Below are 17,008 nucleotides of genomic sequence, written 5' to 3' on the forward strand. Positions count from 1 at the left end.
GCCTAGGCCAATGTCCTTTGTTCCTGTGAGGCTGAGCTGGGTTTGTCCCATACATGCCCTGATGAGGTGTGAACTGCCCCTCTGCTTCTGGAGAGTTTTTGCCTAGGCTTGCTTTAAGCCAGGGGGACACATTTTCAGCCTCATAACTATATACATGAAATTACAACCTATAACATTACTATAACATTACCATAACAACAATGCTCAGTGCATCATGAACCTTCCGAAGACAACCGACATGACAAACTTTGCATTAGATACTCCACACAATCATACTATAATGATGCACATGGGGGTGCTGGGTGTTCCTCCAAGGTACAGAAAGTCAAACACCTTCATCCACAGTTTTCTTCATGGTTTCTCCCACACTGTGTATGGACCTTTGTGGGTGGATATCAAAAACAAAAAAACCTGATGGTAAATTTTTCAGAAGCACCTGAGTCACTTAGGCGCCTAACACAAGCTTGACACTTAAAAGTTTTACTGACATAGCAATGTTGGTTAGGGGGGTGATTTTGTGTCTGTGTGTGTTTGGCTTTTGTCGGTATAATTTATTTCACTCATGGAACCAGTAGAAGCTATACTGGGAAAAGCACTTTTTTGCTGGTATAACTTATACCTACACTAGGAGGGCTTTGCCTATATACCTATGCCAACAAAGATTTTAAGTGCAAACAAGGCCTAAGTCCCATTTTCAAAAGTGGTGTTTCAATTTAGGAGCCTAAATCCCACTAACTTTGTAAGAGAGATATGCCCCTAAGTCACTTTTGAAAATGGCATTAGGCATTTTTGAAATTTTTACCCCGTCAGTCTGCAAAGGGAGACTTATTGAGTTCCACTGTGCTGAAGTCTGGTGCCTTTGACGTAGAGCTTCAAGAGACAGACATTTAAAGTTGGAAAAATTGATAAGGATTCTCCAGACTCTTCTGACACATGGAGGACACCTTCATGAGGAGGAGAGACAGATGAGTTATTTAACTTTCAAAAACATTGACAACATTGTCCATTAGCAGCACCATAAAGATTGTATCTGTGCTGCAAGAGGAAGCTGATAACTTGTTATAATGTAACCGCAGTAGTTCCACTGACATTGCATTGGGTCTGGAAGACATGTAGACCTGATATAATAATAATGGCAGCCCATCATCTTCCTTCAGTGACATTAAAGACAGAGTATCTGATAGGTATCTGCTGTGAGCATGTTAGACAATACTCATTTTCCACCAAAGGAAAGAGGGCGTGGGTGGGTGGAAGCATATGAAATGGACCATTATTAGTCAGACCCTAGCTGTTCTCAGATGACAGTGGATCCTAGGAGGCCTGTAACAAATGTCACCCATTGCCAACTTAACAAGTTTATCTGGAATAACTCAACATTGAGAAACTGACAAAAGCGGCAGGGATCGCAGCGAACCAATAAGTATGCTGAGATTTAAGGAGAGATCCTTCATGCCCAGCCCTGCCCCGTCTCACCCAGCTCAGCCAATTCCCACAGAACTTTAGGAGCAACAGCTTTAACTAAGTAAGGCGCCATAGCGCTGAAAGCAGGTTTTTAAAAAGTTTTATTGGGAAGCTGGGTAGGTCACACACACCCTTATTAGATACATGGGGCAGATGAGATGAAAATGTTTGGACTTAGCTATTTTGAGAGAAAAGAAGGCTGCAAGGTACTGAAAATAAAGGGATTCTGAACCTATGCCCCTCTAAAACAATATTTCAGATAGGCAATTCCTGAAAATATATCTGAATAAATCAGGTGAGAAGGTAAAGACCCAATTCAGCAAGATGCTTAAGCAAATGAGTAGACACACTGATTTCAATGGAGCCGTTCATGTGCTTAAAGTTAGGCATATTCTTAAGCACCTTGCTGAAAAAGGGCCTGATGTTCTATCCCAGAGTAAGTACCTATTATACATTAGTCTATATTGGAGGTGCACTGGTGGCACCCAGAGATAGTGGTTTTGATAAGGTATTTCACTGTAAGCTAATATTCTGTTTAAAAATTTAGCACTATACAAACATCAGTGTCATCCATATGAGATGGGCTAAAAGCCTCTATGAAAATGGAGAAATAATGGGAATTCCTAGTTTTACCCCCACACCAAAAATAGTTTTTTAGGAACATAGGAATTGCCAGACTGGATCAGACTTGAGGTGCATCTAGTCCAGTATCAGATCTGTGACAGTGGCCAGCATCATATACTTTAGGGAAAGATGTAAGAACCCAGCAGTAAGTAATTGTATTATGGGAGCATTTTGCACAAGTCAGGTTTGCAAATACACTCCATGTCACATAATCATAATAGAGACGTCTGCTTAAAAATGGGAGATGCCTGGGAAGTCCATTTTACTGGGACATTTTGAGAATTTGCCCCAGAAAACAGAGATGGCTGAGAGGAGATTTCCTTTTGCAATTTTATCTGACACTGATATGGAATTAAAGAGCCATTGTCAGCATAGTGATAATGATGAAGCTCTGAAATTATTCTTTACATTCTATTTCTTAAATGTCTAAGTGTATGAATTGGTCTCAGACAACACAGAGCAGCTTTAACTGTTTTCTAATATATTCAAATACAAATAATAAAAGTGAAGTTACAGTACAATCAAAGTGCCATTTCTGTTCATTTTAAATACCACTGTAATTAAAGGGCATAGACAGTAACATTCATAAATCTATATGATTTCCTATGGATTGTTGTTCATGTCATCCATTTAATATTTCCCAAGGCTTCCTTTTAGAAGAAAAATCTCAACTTGTGCTATCACTGATATCTCATTAATTGGGACACTCGTCTGTCCCAACTGCTCCTATGACCTAATTCTAGTGCACCATCATTTTTCTAATATGAATATTCAGGAACTAAAAGCTAAGAGATTTGGCAATAGGTCTTATATACCAACATTTCCATAGATCTAGTAACACATACTAAGCATTGTTATTCCCAGGTACCACACAATAAGACTATTTTAACAGTACAAGTCAAAGTACTTTACAATGATGGGTCAATATCATTATCCCTGTTGCACATTAGGAGGTGGAAGCGAAGAGAGTGACAGCCCTAACTGATTTTCCCTGTCTTTCTCAGTGAGAATTAGACCCACAGGTCCACACCTCCATGCAACCCTATTGATTTTACTGGGATTGCACAGAACATAAGGGCTAGGCTACACTACAGCAAGCATACTTATACCAACAGAGCCCCCTAGAGGAGATGCAGCTCATAATGGCAAAAGGAGGTATTGTGACAGTATAGTTATACCACCTCCTCGAAAACATACATCATAGCAGGAAAAGGACTCCTTTGCTCGTATAGCTGCATCTACAAAGTGGTTTTTGCCAGCAAAGCGATGTTGGTCAGGGATGTGTTATCTTCACACCCCTGACTGACATAATTATGCCAACAAAACTTTGTGGTGTAGCCCCGGGCTAAGTTGGCATAGAATTTACCTGTCTGAAGGCAGAATTTTCCCATTAAACTCTGCTAAAGTTGACCGGGTTTATATTAATTTAAGGTTATATTTGGTGATCATCTCCTCAGAACTTCATTTATAAGTTAACACATATGCGTATACAATAGATTCACTTCGAGTAACATTTCAACCCCCAAATTTTGTTTGCTGCATTACAAAGTTTTCACAGTTCACCTGTCTTATTGATCACCCACGCGCATAAACAGAAGTAGCATCCAGTACAGCTCTACTGTCTTAGTACAGCCTCCTTTCCCACTGGAGTTCCATATGGTGGCTTGCACAGGCCTTGTTTGAATACCCCATGGTAGGGAGTTAACTCCCTGCTTAGACCTTGCACAAGCATACAAGGTGGGCTAACGAAGCAGGGCTGGGGACTGAAGGCTGGGAACACTAAAAAGGCAGCTGGCTGGTGGTCACAGAAGCCAAGCTCCCTAACCAGTTGTTAACGGGCTGATGTGAAGCTTGAGCTGGGCTTTTTGTGTTCAAGGAAAAACCTTTTATTTCTTTAGTTATAAATTGAGCACCTTAAACCCCAAGTATAAACATCTAAGGTGTGGGGGCGGATTTCTGGACACGAGACTGTCTTGCTGTTGCTGAACCAGGCAGTTCACTACACCAGGGTGCAGCACAATACGTCCTGCATGAAATCCTGGATGTGTGCATTGTGTGGTGTTCAAAGGGTTAGTGAACAAAAATAGCCATAACAACAAGCTTCTAGACTTCAGCACTAGTTCTACTGTAATCCCAAAACTTGGTAGGCAGGCCTTTGTGTAGGTTATTACCATCTGAACGTTGTACTATGTAGCAGGACCAGACCTGGATCCTTTCTTGCATCAATGACTTGCTCAGTTTCCTAGCACCAGCAGAGTATCGCACTACATCAGGCTTCTTGTAGCTTGATAACATTTTGATAGAAGCTCTCTATGCGGTGGTGCCTGGAAAACACAAAAGAAGGCATAAAACAAATTTACAAAGCTAGATTGACACGCGCTGAAGGAAATGCCAGTTTTTATGGACTAAACAGAAATACTTCAGGGAAACAATGCTTTGCGGTATAAATAATGAATACGCATCCTGCTACCACAGCAGCTACCTGTGGAATAGCTCTACCTACAATACTTTATAATACTAGGTTATTTTTTTATTATCTTGCTTCGCTCTGTAGTAGTGCCATAGGGGAAAAAACCATATAGACAAACAAGTGACTAAAAACATTTTCTCTGAAGACCATGGGATACCAAGACATTTTTCAAATTTAATAAAGAAAGATTGAATTCACAGACTTCTCCGGCACTGAGATTTTTACATTTTGAACTTCCACTCAGCCTCAGTACCTATGCCTCCGATCTTGGCATAGGATCATGGTTAATTCAGATGGGTCCAAAAAGAGAGAGCTCAGTAATTGCTTATGCAAAGAAAACGTTATCTGCTTCTGAGCATAAAGTCTATTGGAAAAGAAAATTTAAAATTACAGAGAAAAAATATATTTTGCCCTTCTTAGGACTCCTTTAAGCTCGTTATTCTTTTGCTTTGGGAATGCAGCTCTTAAAACTGTTAATCATCTCAGAGAGATTAAAGATGAAGCAAATAAAGAGGAAGAGAAAAGGTATTATTCATGTCCATGTTAACCAAAATGCTCTTTTTAGGGGGCGAAAAGAGGGGGAAGTGCTGCTCTTTGACTTGAAAGCTTATCTGACCTGAAAAAGCCATATGGCTCAAGGAGGTTCATAGCAAATGTGTCCTTCATGGCTGGAGAAGTACAGTACATATACCCGGTTGGATAGTTTGCCCTTTTAATGTGTAAGTAATGTGGAGAGATAAAACATCATTACAGTGACTGAACCTCAAGCTTATTTCACCATGAATTGCGAGCGGTGCATTTATGAGCTGATTCAAATTAAACTGCAAAATTGATATTGTAAAGCAAATCCAGCAAAATAAGGATATTCCGATTTAAGGCTGAACGTCGCTCTTTTTAACTCCTCAGTGATTTTGAAAGCAAAATCTCTGTGGGCCAGATGGTGCACAGAGGACTGAAGGGTCAGACATAATCACATCATAGGCAGTGGGTATAAGAGGCGAAGGGAGGCTAAGCCTCCCCAAACAGCTGGCCCGCCGCCTTCAGAGCACACCATTGCTGAAAGGGTGGGCAGCCCAGTGTGGCCCTGCCCGTGCTCCGCCAAGGTCCCGCTCCCGCTTGTCCTCTTACCCCAAGGTTCCGCCTCTTCCCGTCCCTGCTCTGCCCACATGGGGGCCTCACAGCAGTGGGTGAAGAGGCACGCACAAGCAGTGAGCGGGCAGCTGGACCTCTGGCCCGCAGGCAGGCAGGGGGACCAGAGGAGAGCTTGAAGAGGAGTGTGCACACAAGCAGTGAGCTGCCGACCAGCCAGCCAGTTTAGCTGGTGGGCAGGCGGGGGGAAGGAGGGTGGGGGAGGGAGTGAAGAGGTACAAGTGGCGGGCGAGGGGAGCCAGGGGAGGGGGCAAAGAGGTGTGCAAGCAGTGAGTGGCCAGCAGGTGTGCAGGGGGGGGCCTGGGAGAGGGGGCAAAGAAGCACGAGCGGTGGCTGGAGGGGTCTCGGGGAAGGGGCCGAGGGGGGGGGGGGGGGGGGGGGGGGGGGGGCTTTGGGGGAGGCTGCTGAGCAGTGGCGGGCTTTGGGGCGGGGGCACAATCCAGGCACGTGCAGCCTCCCCAGATGGAAGAGTCACGCGCTGCCCATGATCACTCTCTCTCCTAACACTTGCCAGGACACAAGTCAGCCCAAAGGGTCAAGGAGGGGTGGAGAGAAAGTAAGACCATTGTGGGACCACCATCACACCAGCCAGGAAAAGCTAAGGGATTGGTCCAGCAGGCACAGTCCCTTTAAAAACCTGGGAATTCTATGCCTCAGGGCTGCATACTCCTTCCCAAACTCATGAAACTCCACTGGGATCAAGCAGTTCTGCACCAATACAAGCTGGTGCCTTCAAGAGAATCTGGCCTAGGCTGTTCTGAGAGCCCTGTAGCAGTACCGTATACCTGAAGAGATGCATGGGTGCATAATATGCATATGAGTAGTGACAACTCCAGATATTGTGTGCCTCCATGTTTTCTTTATCCTGACACAGATCTACAGTCTACATGACATCACCTTTCCTATTAGCTCATTCAGCTGTGTATTCTCAAATGTGACAAAAAAGGCAATGGGTATGGTAATCTCTTCATGCTGCACAGCATTAGGAATATAAGGAAACTACATGGACACAGTTGGGTTCCCTATAACTGAATTTACTTATTAGATTCAAACATGCAGACCTAGCTACCTGTATATGGTGCTGCTCAGTTAGGATTCTGGTGGCATCTGCAGTAGAAGACAGGGAGGCCCTCTACAGTGACACTACCCAATTCTTGTACACTGCAGGTGGGATTTTCAAAAGCACTCAGCAACAGCCTAACTTTGGTCCCACTGAAGCCAATCATAAAACTCTCACTGACCTCAATGGAAGCAGAGTTAGGCCCACACTGGGCACCACAGAAAATCTAACATTTTGAATGTCTTGAAATAAACATGTTAATTTTTAAACTAGATAATTAAGTGTCCAGAAGGTTAGCAGCAGTACAGTATTGCAATAGCACCCACAGGCCTCAGTCAAGATCAGGGCCTCATTGGTGCCGGTGCTGGACAAACATGTATTAAAACAGTATGACCGAATGCCCCCCAATATTCAGACCCTACACAGTACTGTAATAATCTTTGTACAAAATATGCCTTGTGAGGTATCATTTAAAAACTAATAACTCACTGGGCAACAGTCTCATGATAAAATGTGTGTAGCAATATTATATGTAAAGTTATGGATTTCCCCTGAATGATGTTGGTGGCACATGTTCAAAGCCTCATAGCCCTGGTTAGGCAGGACTGATCAAGCAGGTCCTAAACAAAGAAATGTGTGTTTGCTTCAGTTTACATATAAGTTGTAAACAGGGTTCTCAGACAGGAGACAGGGAAAAGCTGCATGCCAGCAAACAGAGGTGAGAAGAAAGAGCGTGCATCCTCTTTCACCACCAAATACCATGTTGCCTTCTCTACTGTTTGAATGAACTTTAACTAAGGTAACCTCAGGAAAATGCATTTGAAATGGGAACAGAACTGTAAAAGCGAGGGGCAAAAACACCCCAAATTATCTCTCCCTATCCATCTCTGTCCTTTTCACCTAAGAAGACAAAAGGAACAGTCGTTGGACTTTGGGAGCAGATCCTGGCTTGAGAAATTGGTCAGCAATGCTACTGGCAACGCGTGGTAAGGGACTTCACCTTGAACCAAGTCTAGTTTGTTAAATGTAGTACAAGGAAGCATTTATCTTTATTTCTCTTGTAACCATTTCTGACTTTAATGCCTTATACTTGTGGTCACTTAAAACCTATCTCCTTGTAGTTAAATAAACTTGTTTTATTCTTTAATTACAACTAATCCAGTGTTGTGAACTGTTTGGGTAATTCCATGTAAAGTAGCAGACTTCTGTATGTTGATCATCTTAGAGAGGCAACAGACCTAATGTATCTGGATTGTCCAGAGAGGGATGGACAGTGCAAAACATACTTTGGAGGGGCGGGGAATGACCAAGTCAGGGAATGTGGTTGGGACTACCCTGCAATTGGTAGCCAAGGCTGCTGACAGGTTGCTGGGGTCAAAGTTGCTAGAGCAGGGCTCTGGGTACAAACAGACACTCAGGATGAGACCTGCACACTGTTTGGATGGCTGTGAACAGCCCAGGTTGGGAGCTTCAACAGCAAAGCATTGTGAAACACCTCAGGTTGCAAGGCTGGTGGTCATACAGTCCCTCACTGGTCTGGATTGCACCCTGGGGTGTCACAGACAGTCCCTGCTCTGAGATCTTAGCATAGATTATGAATTATTGACAACCTATATGACACAGTGTAGGTACTGTTCATGCCTTACTTAGGGCTGCTTGATAGATCATCATCATAGGATGTTTTTTCTGCAAAGAAACCTGTTCCTCTTTTTCACATATTTTATCATACAATTTTTCCATTCAACTTTGTCTTCTAGATATTTTTAAGATTCTTACTTTGGAGGGTAAAGAGAAAGTGCCTCTTTTTGAGAACAAGGTAAAGAGCTCAGCTATTGCTTGGTGCATTTGAAGAGTTTTCATGCAAAGGAAGTGTTTGTCGTGTCGAGGTTTTTAAGAGATGGCAACTTGCCTCATCCGGGGTTTTTTTTTGTTTCCAGCAATCCTTTGGGAATGCCATTCAGATTTTCAGATACAATACTACAAAAGTATCAAACGTTCTACGAAAGGAACTAGTCATGCTGGATAATACAATGCTATTCATTTTTATAATACACCTTGTCATAACTATAAAGGGAAGGGTAATAGCTGTCCTATGTACAGTACTATAAAAATCCCTCCTGGCCAGAGACTCCAAAATCCTTTTCCCTTTAAAGGGTTAAGAAGCTCAGGTAACCTGGCTGGCATCTGACCTAAAGGACCAATAAGGGGACAAGATACTTTCAAATCTTGGGGGGGGGAAGGCTGTTGTTTATGTTCTTTGTTTGGGAGTGTGTTCGTTCTCGGGACTGAGAGGGACCAGACATCAATCCAGGTTCTCCACATCTTTCTAAACAAGTCTCTCCTATTTCAAACTTGTAAGTAAATAGCCAGGCAAAGCGTGTTAGTTTTCCTTTGTTTTTCTCAACTTGTAAATGTACCTTTTACCAGAGTGTTTATCTTTGTTTGCTGTACTTTGAACCTGAGACTAGAGGGGAGTCCTCTGAGCTCTTTAAGTTTGATTACCCTGTAAGGTTAATTTCCATACTGATTTTACAGAGATGATTTTTACCTTTTTCTTTAATTAAAAACCTTCTTTTTAAGAACCTGATTGATTTTTCCTTGTTCAAGATCCAAGGGGTTTGGATCTTGATTCACCAGGAGTTGGTGGGAGGAAGGAGGGGAATGGTTAATTTCTCCTTGTTTTAAGATCCAAGGGGTTTGGATTTGTATTCACCAGGGATTTGGTGAAGGTTTTTCAAGGTTTCCCAGGAATGGAATCCATTGAAATGGTGGCAGCCGAACCAGAGCTAAGCTGGTAGTTAAGCTTAGAAGTTTTCATGCAGGCCCCTACATTTGTACCCTAAAGTTCAAAGTGGGGATCCAGCCTTGACACACCTCTACCCCGATATAACGCTGTCCTCGGGAGCCAAAAAATCTTACCGCGTTATAGGTGAAATCATGTTATATCGAATTTGCTTTCATCCGCCAGAGTGTGCAGCCCTGCCCCCCCGGAGCGCTGCTTTACTACATTATATCCAAATTGTGTTATATCGGGTCGCGTTATATCGGGGTAGAGGTGTATCGTTCTTCATGCAGAGAATTACAAAATGCATGACAGACAGACAGGCAGAAGTGGCCAAATCCTGAAGTCTTTACTCAGTCAAAACTCCCCTGAGGTCAGGTTTTCCTCTTTCTGGGAAGTTAAACCTCTTGTCCTAGCCTAGTCTGCTGTGCCTTATGGGGAAGTCACCAAAGGTAGGAAAGGCAATGTTACTGACACCTGGCCTCCCTTTGGGTTTCTGCCATGGAAGTGCAGCTGTAACAATTGCAGAGCTCCTCAGCAGCCTGCCAGTGAAGGCTGTTGAGGTGATGCACTGACAGTGCATCCTCAGCCTGCTCTAGGATAACCCACTCTGTAGCTAGACCTAGGCAATTTTTGGGTGGCACTGGCTGTCTGCAGCCCCCAGTAAGAAGAATGTTGTGGCTCCTTTCTGCTACTGTGGACCCTGTGCCTGGAGTTATGCTGGAAGGAGCTGGTGTAACCCACAGCTGAATCTAGCCCATTGAACCCAATAGGAAAATCTGAACAAGTAAAGGCCAAGTAAAAACTGACTAAAAACTTCGAGATTTGGTTCAAGCGGAAAGGAAAGGAAGGCTTTAGGGAGTGATTTACAGATACTGAGTCAATGGTTTCGAAGGATGGGGGGAAAGGTACAAACTCATGTGGTGGCACCAGTGAGAGAGCTCTGGAGACTCACACAGAGGAGAAAGAGGTGGTCAAGGCTGGAAGACAGAACTGAGCTGGCAGAAGTGTAGGTGCAGAGGGTTGAAGAATGGGAGTAAGTAGATGATCCCAGATTCAGGAAGTGTGTGGCTGGTTAGTTTTGCATGGAAAATAACTTACTGGACAATATATTAAATCTATAGCATGTTCTGCGTTACTCCATTATCAGTTTGTGATAAAATGCAAAGTTTAAAAGAGAGAAGTTAGATTCATATCAGAAGACAAGAAAGTTTGAGAAACCTGTTGCTCTCTCAAGCCCCTCCGATAGGCTAGTGTGACGAATATTATCTATGCAGTGGTGTTGTAGATGTGTCGGTCCCAGGATATTAGAAAGACAAGGTCAGTGAAGTAACATATCTTTTATTGGACCAATTTCTGTTGCTGAAAGAGACAAGCTTTTGAGCTTACACAGACCTGAAGAAGAGCTCTTTGTAAGCTCAAAAGCTTGTCTCTCTCATCAACAGAAGTTTGTTCAATAAAAGATGTTACTTCATCCACCTTGACATTATCTAGAAACAATGAGATCAGATGGGTTGAAGAAACAATGAGATCAGATGGGTTGAGAGAAGAGTAAGGGATACATGCGCAGAATCAAGTAGCAAATAATTAATATCTGAAGAAGGGGGTCTCTGTACCATGAAAGAACTCAAAGCTACCTGAAAGTATACGTGCTGAAACTAGTGGTGCTGCCGCTCCCCCTGGCTTGAAGTGGTTTCCATCGTATACAGGTTTTACAGTTTGGTTCAATGGCTCTCAGCATCCCCCCACTATACAAATTGTTCCAGCACCCCTGCTTGAGAGCACAGATATATAGGATTTGCTATAAACCAGATCCAACAACTGATGCAGTAATTCCATTGCCTGTCTCTGGTACTTGCCAGCATTTGATGCTTCATAGAAAAGCACATTTTAAAAATCCCCAAAAGCAATGTATTTGGCCAATTGTGCAATGATATTTCTGGAGGGAAAAATTGTTTTCTGATCCCTGTGGTAATGAATTTATAACATGAAGCATGAGCTTTGCCTGACCGCATTTTAGCAATCAGAGCCATAATGTTACCTCTAGCCTAGTAAAATCCAGCCTGATTTTTTGTATGTCATCTCATGGTTCTATACCACTGTGTCACTCTGCTGACTTCAGTAGAGTTACTCCTGATTTATACTGGTATAAATAAGATTAGACTCGTAGCCCCCTTTATTTTATGGCTTAATATCAGTACTATGTATGTCATTTTCACCATTTACCTAGTATATGATGCAGCAGGCAAGCAGTTAAGAAAAATATCATCTAGGGTCTAAAATTACTTGAATTGCAAATGGTATTTGTTATGATATACCAAATAATCCTTGTGTGTGTGTGCACACGCACATGTGTGCGTCTATGAAAGATGGAAGAGACAATATCCTTTATCAGGGAGGCATGAATAAGGATTAATTTAAAAACATTAAACTTCAGATGGTTATCACAGAATGGCCGATGTGTGACACAATCAGCTCTTTAATATTCCATTTTTTTAACCTTGCTTGACTCTGACTGGGTAAAGTCAGTCTGAAAGCGACAGCTACTTTATAGACATTATGACCCTGGGACTGGCTGTTTGCTAACACAATTTTCATTAAGTGGAGGCTATGTTGAATAAAAGGTTTTATTTAGAACAATGTAGGCAAGGTTGGGCCTCATTAAACACATTTGTATTTATTGCCCCCTCAGTGTAGGAAACAAATAAAATTACCTCTCCTTTTCAGAAGATTTAACTGACACAAAAGTCTGCTTTGATTTTTTTTAGAACAAAAGAACAGAAGAATGACTATATTGGGTCAGACCAGTGGTCCATCTAGCCCAGTATCCTGTCTTTCAACAGAGGCCAGGGTCAGATGCTTCAGCGGGAATTAACAAAACAGGGCAATTTCAAGTGATTCATCCTGTTGTCCCATCCCAGCTTCTGGCAGTCAGCAGTTTAGGGACACCCAGGGCATGGGGTTGCATCCCTCACCACCTTGACTCACAGCTATTGATGAACTTATCCTCCATGAACTTATCTAATTCTTTTTTGAACCCAGTTATACTTTTGTTGTGGTTCCTTTTAGGAACCTTGGAGTACATTTTCAAAATGCTATATACTATTTACATGTGTGAAAACCAGGCATTGTGCCTGTGTTTCTGTGCACTGACTGCTGCAGGCAAAGTTAAATCCATGTAACGTGCAAGAGTGCTCTGATTGTTGTACCCAACATTAGGCAAGATCCAGTGAGGAAATATCAGAAGGAAAACAATGAGGAAGATGCATACATGGTAGCATCTAGGATGTACAAAGCACTTTGTCCTTTCAGGAATGTCTGGAAAGGTGCTAACACTTTGTGGGTGCTGTTCATTCACAAAGAGCGAAGCTAAATGCAGATTAGGTTGAATCAATGGAACTTTATTAAGCTCTGTGTACAGCTCTGTTCACATGACTACATTGCTTACTTCCTGCCTAATTCCCTGTATTCCCTAGTGTCCCATCAATAGCAGTCCCTCCAGATAACCTGGGCCCTCTGACTGCAGTTCCACTGATCCCGACACAGTTGTTACCAGAAACAAACTAACAATAGCAAAATCTGTTTTCCTTCTGATATTTCCTTTCCATTCCGCTCTCTCTTCATTCAAAACCCTTCTTGAGATACACACATCTTCCAAAAAACTCTTCAGAGGTAATCCATTACAAACATAGTATTAACCCCTCCTCCACATTAGCCCAGTTTTGAGATTGGACTTTTATCTGATTATATTGTTATATTTGAATGTCTATACTGACCAATATGTTTAATCTAGAGAATAAACCCCTGAAGGCAAGGAACATGTAGAATGATAACACTTAAATAATCCATCATAATTCCATGGACACACAGCACCTCTAGCCTATCATTTATCCCCTTCATCATGAACACACTGGCTTCAGGATTGAGAGTGGGGAAATAATTCTGATCTAAAAAATGCAGGCCCCTCCCACTTGAGCTAATTGGGAATCTTGAAAAGTCATAATTGAGTCTGGTAACTTTCAGGCAGAGTGCCAAACTCAGCATTTTCCTCCAGGCATTTGAAAATTGAGGTGAGGGCAGAGAAAATTGTAAAGGTGCGGAATTGTCAGAATAGGAGGCGCATTTGAGATTTTTAAATTGTCTAGCTCACTGGTGGTGGTTTATATTAAAAATACAATACAAATAATAAATATACTAAGTGAAGCAATACAGTTTAAGTTATGACAAGGTCACCTAGGATGTATGGACAGGGACCTTTTCTGTAGCTTTTATGTACAGAAAGAAATGCTGTAGCAGTATTAAGGCTAGCAGACTCTCTTGGCCAGCCACAAGAGGGCAATATAACCAAGCACACCCTTAAGCATCTCTGCCCTGCCACCCAGAACAGAGAAGTTGCAGAGTTCAATCCTGCAAGGTGCTGAGTGCTCTGGCCCTGATTCAGAAAAGCCTTTAGGCTCATGCATAACTTTAAGCATGTGACCAGTCCCACGGAAGCCAATGAAACTGCTCATGTACTTAAAATTGCACACACGCTTAAGTGCATCACTGAATCAGGGCCATGCATGTTAGTCTGAACATTAAAACAAGACAAAGTGTGTATGTGTGCAATGTAGATGTAGCCCTGCTGGCCCCAGGATATTAGAGAGACAAGGCAGGTGAGGTCATGTCTTTTATTGGACCAGCTGCTGTTGGTGAGAGAGACAAGGACCTGAAGAAGAGCTATGTGTAAACTCAAAGCTTGTCTCTCTCACCAATAGAAGTAGGGCCGCTAAAACATATTACCTCACCTATCTTGTCTCTCTAAAGCTGTGTATGGCGTTCACAGGACATTATCCTTCAATTCTCTGCGCTATAGATTGAAAAAATGTTGGTTCAAAATTACAAACCGCAAAATAATAAATTATGTCCACATATTAAAACCACTTTAATCCAAAAAAATATATAAAGTGAAAAGATGACGTTTTAAATAGGAACCATTTAATGATAAACTGAAAACACAGATTTTTAACACTGTACAAAAGAAAAAAGGCCATGCTGTCTGAAATAGCTAAACTGCTAACTTTATACACACAAGCCAATTGTAGCTTTACATTTAGAGCTATATACCTAGCTAACTAACTCAATATAATAAGCACACACTGTAACATGGTTTACGTAGAATCGTAGGAATGGAAGAGACCTCGAGAGGTCATCTAGTCTAGACCCCTGCACTCATGGCAGGATTAAGTATTATCTAGACCAGGCAGGGCCAGATTAACCTTGTGTGGGCCCTGGTGGCTGGATCGTAGCCACGCCCCCCACTTTGCCCGGAGGCCCTGCCCCCGTGCTCTGCCCCAAGGACCCGCCCCTGCTTGGCCTCTTCCCCCAGAGTCCCCGCCCACCATTCACATGGGGGCTAGGGGGCAGCGAGGAGCGAGCAGCAGGTGAGGGGAAGGGATGGAGAGGAGCGAGCAGGGGGCAAGGCCAGGAGGGGGTGGAGAGAAGTGAGCTGGGGGCGGGCCATCGGGGGAAGAGGCCAAGCGTGGGTGAGGCCTCAGGGCAGAGCATAGGTGAAGCGGGGGCATGGCCACAGTCTGGACACCAGGGCCCCTTCTGAGTGTGGGCCAGGTGCCATGGCACCACTGGTACCATTGTAAACCTGGTACTGAGACCAGGGGTGGCCAAACTTACTGACCCTCTAAGCTGTATACAATTTTTGCCAGGATTTGCTGGCCCCACTCGGTGACATGGTGTTGCTGGGCCCCCTCCCTGCACATAGCTCTGTGGCCATGGGGAGAGGCAGCTGGGAGCTGCAGGGAGAGCCACTGCTTTTGCTGCTGCCTATCTCCATGGAGCTAAAGCAGTGGCCCCTCCCTGCAGTTCCCAGCTGTTTGCCGCTGCCTCTCCATGCAGAGCTAACACCTGGGAGCTGTAGGGAGGGGCCACTGAGGGTAAGAGTGGGGGTGTGCCTGGGAGAGTATGACTCAAGCTGATGGGGAGTGGTGAACCTTTAAACTGTGCCACCTCACTCTCAGCAGGTACCAGTCATCTCTGGCAGAAGTCCCTAGCCCCACCACAAGGCAGAAGCCCTTAGCTCCTTACCCCCCACACCTCTTGAGTCTGGTAGGCGGAGAATGGAGGGAACCTGGTGGGCTCTGCAAGCTACACTTTAACTGTACAAGAGCGGGATACAGCTTACAAGCTGTGGTTTGGCCATCCCTGATCTAGACCATCCCTGACAGGTGTTTGTCTAACCTGCTCTTAAAAATCTCCAATGACAGAGACTCCACAACCTCCCTAGGCAATTTGTTCCAGTGCTTAACCACCCTGACAGTTAGGAAATTTTTCCTAAGGTCTAACCTAAACCTCCCTTGCTGCAATTTAAGCCCATTGCTTCTTGTCCTATCCTCAGAGGTTAACTAAAACAATTTTTCTTCCTCCTCCTTGTAACAACCTTTTATGTACTTGAAAACTGTTATAGCATGTCTTCCCTCAGTCTTCTCTTCTCCAGACTAAACAAACCCAATTTTTTCAATCTTCCCCAATTGGTCGTGTTTGCTAGACATTTATCCATTTTTGTTGCTCTTCTCTGGACTTTCTCCAATTTGTCCACATCTTTTCTGAAATGTGGCACCCAGAACTGGACACAATACTCCAGTTGAGACCTAATCAGCGTGGAGTAGAGCGGAAGAGTTACTTCTCATGTCTTACTTACAACACTCCTGCTAATACATCCCAGAATGATGTTTGCTTTTTTTGCAACACTGTTTCACTGTTCCTCCTGTTTAGTTTGAGATCCACTATGGCCCCCAGATCCCTTTCTATAGTACTCCTTCCTCGGCAGTCATTTCCCATTTTGTATGTGTGCAACTGATTGTTTTGAGTGCTTATATATGCTAGTGCCCTCTGTTTGAGGAGTGTCTAAGTGAGAGAACGTGCTACTAAGACAGCATGCCAATACCCTTTGAAAATCACAAGAAAAAGCATGTGCATGACAAAAGCTATGAATAATTGTAAGTATAACAGCACATACAAATATGGGAAGGCCTAGAATAAAGGGGACTGGAATATGTATAGGGTTGGTAATGCAATACTGAGCCATTCACCTCTAGACAGCTGGTTCAAATCTGAGGTTGGTCAGTACTAAATGAAAGTAGCTGCCATCTGGTAGCCTATATATAAGGAGTTGATGGCCTCGGTCAGATATCTGTCCTCATCAAAATTTGCACTAGCTGATGTTCACACCAGAGGCCAAGGGTTAAATGAGCATGGAACTACCCTCTCATCCTTAAAGTCAGTTCCCACCAGGACAGAATACTTTGAGAGTCAACTGGTGTTTAATTAACCATAGTACCAACACCACAGTACCAATCTCACCAATTTTAAATTGAATGCCTAATGGAAATACTTAACATATTAACATCAATTGAGGAGTAAAGGGCTTATTTTCATTGCAAAGTTAACTCATGTTATAACGCAAGTG

Source organism: Trachemys scripta, chromosome 3, assembly GCF_013100865.1.
Source record: "Trachemys scripta elegans isolate TJP31775 chromosome 3, CAS_Tse_1.0, whole genome shotgun sequence".
NCBI classification, from domain to species: domain Eukaryota; kingdom Metazoa; phylum Chordata; order Testudines; family Emydidae; genus Trachemys; species Trachemys scripta.